The sequence below is a fragment of the Coptis chinensis genome, chromosome 8 (genome assembly GCF_015680905.1).
Source record: "Coptis chinensis isolate HL-2020 chromosome 8, ASM1568090v1, whole genome shotgun sequence".
Taxonomy (NCBI): Eukaryota; Viridiplantae; Streptophyta; class Magnoliopsida; order Ranunculales; family Ranunculaceae; genus Coptis; species Coptis chinensis.
In genome coordinates this window covers 59,771,485-59,776,017 of record NC_141463.1, presented here as the reverse complement: position 1 = coordinate 59,776,017, position 4,533 = coordinate 59,771,485, and the positions used below count along the sequence as shown (strand labels likewise).

At 39.9% G+C, this 4,533-nt stretch overlaps 1 pseudogene; it reads left to right on the top strand.

The window, feature by feature from the left end:
* The first annotated feature begins 2,110 nt into the window (after positions 1-2,110).
* Positions 2,111-2,204, top strand: LOC147482219 (small nucleolar RNA R71; annotated as a pseudogene).
* Positions 2,205-4,533: the final 2,329 nt, after the last annotated feature.

Genomic DNA, 4,533 nt, shown 5'->3' with positions numbered 1-4,533 from the left:
ATTCATCACCTGCTCGAAGAAGCTCATCGAATTGCTCATCTAGATTGGTCATATCCTCGTTACTATGATAGTCCTTTACATCTTTGAGAAAGTCATCTATCTCATCCTCATTCATAATATGTGTATCGACTAGTGTAGGGATGGAAATGTTGGAGTCTGAACTTCCAAAGGAAAGAAATTTGGGCATATGATTATCAGGGAACGTGTTGTTGAAATAATCTCGAAAGCAACGCCTCGATCATGCTAACCTCTCCATCCATATTTAATTGGGTAAGCGTGTCTTTGTTTTAAAACATTGACTTCAAATGACAAGATGGCCAAAAGACATGGACATTGAACCATCGCGGCAATTAATGGCGCATTGGCGGTTACCCGAAAAGGTCGCCCTAAAATGATCGGACAGAGTCGTTAACGACTTACGCGGTCGAGGATGACAAAATCAGCCCGGATAGTAAAAATCCTGAATTTTTACCAGAACATTTTCGACGACACCCTTAGGATACTTAATAGACCGATCAGCTAATTGCAACGTCATTCTAGTGGGTTGCATCTCGTCTAGACCTATTTGTCTATACAAATAAAACGGGAGTAAGTTGACACTAGCCCCCAAGTCTAATAACGCGGTCGTCGTATTAGAATCTCCTAAGGTGCATTGTACAGTAGGACGACCAGGGTCCTTGTACTTAACAATTCCATTATGTTGAGATAGAGTTGGGAATTGTTCTGTTAAAAAGGCGTCTTTTGGTATATTGGTCTTACGCCTAGTAGTACACAATTCCTTAAGAAACTTCGCATGGTGTGGTAGCTTTTTTATAGCTTCGAGGAAGGGAAGGTTTATAGTTAGATTCTTGAAAACATCCCTAATCTCCTCGTAATTTGTATCCCTTGTTAACATGGCTAATTTTTGTGGAAATGGTGGGTTCTGTCCATATTTAGCAATGGTATTACCTGGGTGTTTAACCGTGGCTTCCTGTTTCTTAGGTTGTGTTGGAACTGGTACCTCTACAATGGTAGGCTCTTGGTTTCTATTTCGGTATCTAGTAATATAGCGGTGTAGGGGGCTCTTGGTGGGGTAACTATAGACATAGTTACTTTGTTATCAACCATTCTGCCAGAACGGAGGGTGGTGATGGCCTTTAGCTCACCTACATTTTCATACTCGTTACTAGTATTATCGGTTACCTCAAAAGTTGTATTTGTTGTTTTAGGATTAGGTATTTCGTTACCTGGAAACACACCTTTAGGTTGGGCTTTATCTTGAGCCAACTGTTTGGTTAAATTATTAACGGATTGTAGAAGCTGTTGGTTAGATTAAGCCATGGTTTGGAAAAGTTTTTGGCTCACTTGTATGAAGGTGTCAAGACGATCGGTTGTGTGGGTGTAGTAGTCCGCGGGTGGTGTATTTGGAACTATTTCACGGAATTATTTATGGGTGGATTTTGATAGTTATTATTTACCTGAACGATACCTCTATTAGCATTATAATTATTATAATTACCTTGACTTTGTGCTTGACCTTGTCGAAGTTTGGCGCTTTGGTTGTTATAATTATTAAAATTCCCCTGACTCGCCCTTGTCGTAGTGGGGCTTGGTTAAAGCCGTATGTAGCCTAACATATTGATTATTGTACCCTCGAGGTGTGACGTTTTGGTTATTTCTCCAACCGGTTAGGATTTTATCTCCAAGGGTTAGGTTCACTATTAATGGAACAAGCCTGTTCATAGGCTATAGGGCGGTGGGAGTCGGGATGCTCGGGGCTCCAAATGTAAACTACATGGATTTGAATTTACATTTATGACGGGAATAGGATTTTGTTGAACCGAAATGGCCTTTACCTTTTTAGTGAGTGATTCGATTAGAGTTTTTAGCTCAGGATCGTGTTTAATTTCAAACATACCGGCGGCCTTAAGTGTATTAGAAGAACTAGCAGAGCGGTGGATATCGTCACTACCCCCCCAGTTGTTATTTCGCTTAGTTTGGTCCTCTAAAAATTTATAAGCCTCCGAGGCTCCTTTGCTTAAGAAACTACCCCCATTCATTATGTCAAGGACTTCTTTATGGTGGTGTAGAAGTCCTTTGAAAAAGGCACGAACTAAACGTGTCTTTCGCTAAGTTATGATGTGGACACTCTATAAGGAGATCGGTGAAACGATTCCAAGCCTCAAAAATGTTTCATGAGGATTTTGTCGAAAAGAAATGAATCTTGGAAAGCATCTCATCCGTCTTTAGGGGTGGGTAAAAATGTTCTATAAACAATTGAACAAGTTTAGCCCACGAGTCCACGTAATTGGGCTTTGGGCAATTAACCAAGACGCCGCCTTTATCGGCTAAGGTGAAAGGGAATACCCTTAATTTAATTTGTTCCGCACCAACCGTAGGATGGTGGAATGTTGTTAGGACTTGTTCAATCCCACGCGATGCCGATAAGGTTTTTCATGGTCTAATCCATGAAAAACGGGTAACAAATTAAAATATTTGGGGATTCAAAATCCCGGTGGGGTCTGCTAGAACGATGCAAGATTTGGGGCTATCGCCAAGGCTTTGTAGAAGTCGAGAGAGGCCTCTCTTCTTCGTCGGTGGGTGTGTCGTGATGTGTGTGAAATAGTAGCTAGAGGTGTAGTGGGTGGTATACTAGATAGACTTGTTTGTTGACGTTGTTGTGTAATTACGTTCGGTGTTTTGTTCGCCGGACCTTAATCTCATACAAGGATAAAACCAAACTTAGCTAAACACATCAACGCTCCAAACAATTTCGATATACTAGTATAAACCTCTAACGGGGAGATGCGAGGTGTGGAAGAAAGGAATACCGATTGCGCCCCTTGCTTTGCTTATGAATAGCGCCTTGTTTACGCTTGTTTGTTCGGTGTATATAGCGAGTTAGAACACCGAAAAATATGAAAGATCAAAGTTCGAATCAAAACCGCCGAAATCGAAAAATTTTGTTAAGGGCGAATGGTCGTCATAGATAGAAGCTTGGTCGCTCGGTGTATTTTAGAATTCCAGAGTTGAAGGGCGGGTCGCGCTCCACATGGGGCTGGTCGCTCGAGGTCCGATGAGTTAGTATGGTCACGCCAAGGGAAGCGACGCTGGCCATCATTGTAATTTTTACCCGGAATTTTTCAACTCTGAAATGGACAACCACAGTATGAATCAAACAAGGGTGGGTGGGTGAAATGGGACTTTTAAGAACAGTACTAACACTACGAAAACAATACGAAAGTAAAACTAAGATGGCAGCGGCGCCATTTGATAATGGTAAAATGAATAGCTTTACCTACGAAATAAAGAGATGAACTCTAAACGCAAGTAAAACTAAACTTAATCTTATCGGTCTATATTATCAAAGATTCTACTCTCAACTCTATTGAGATATAGTGGAGTAGAGTGATTCGTTCCACTCTTAGTCCTTCTGCATGCTATGTTCTCACGTGTTCGTACTATCTACTTAAAGTCTAATGAGAGATTTACGAAAAAGGCAACTAGACTACGATGCAACTACCCACCTAATGCAACTAGTCGACGATATGGGAATAACTAAGGGAATGCTACGTTGATTCGATGATAAGGAGTTAGAGGGGATTGATTCCACCTTAACTTCGACTTAATCCTATTAACGGCGAATAAATTAATAATCGAATCCGAATTGAATCGCTTGAAGTAAATTGGTTCTTCCTAATCCCTAATTACACATGGCATTCCTACCAATTCATAACTAGCATGTGAACGATTAAACCCATTCTCATGGTGAACTAATCGTTTCTAGAGTGGAAAGGAAATTACGGACGAATCTACGATATTCGAATCAAGCTTTCATCAAGGCTTCTCAACCCCTCTAATGGAGGTTTAGCCGAGAATCATTACGCAATCATTTTCGATTACATTTAAACTAAACATGATATAAAGAATTGAAATTTACTTAATTAAATAATAATGAAATCTAATTTAATGACTCAAATGAAATAAGGACAGGAATTGAAATTAGATCTAGAAATGGAAATGACAAAATCGAAATTTATGAAAATACTACTTTATTGATCTAATCAAAATGAAGAACAAGATTCAAAGGTTTAATCTAATACAATAATTGAAATGGAACTAAACTTAATTAATCTACATGAAAAACTAGATCTAGAAGCTATTTTAATGGCTACTTTCTATTCTAAGCTACCTTTATTTTCTAACCTAAAAATCTACTATTCTTTACTAAAAGATCTACCCAAATCAAAGAGCTAAACTTTTGTTTTTATACATTCAGATCCAAAAATCGTGCATGGGCTTGGAGCCATGTTTTGGGCCAGAGAATCAGGCCCAAAACCCAATTCTTTCAGTCCAAAGAGGCCTCTTCAGCTGCAGTTGGCTTCAATAGACTTTTCGTCCACTTCTGCTCCTCTGATTAGATCAAGGCTTAGACCATTGGAAAACTCTTTCCGAGCCGGTCGTTTTGACATAAGGTAGGCCCCATTCCGAGGTCTGAGTCCAAAGATATGGCCTTCGGAAGTTCTGCTGACTTGTGTGATGTTTCTGCCCGCG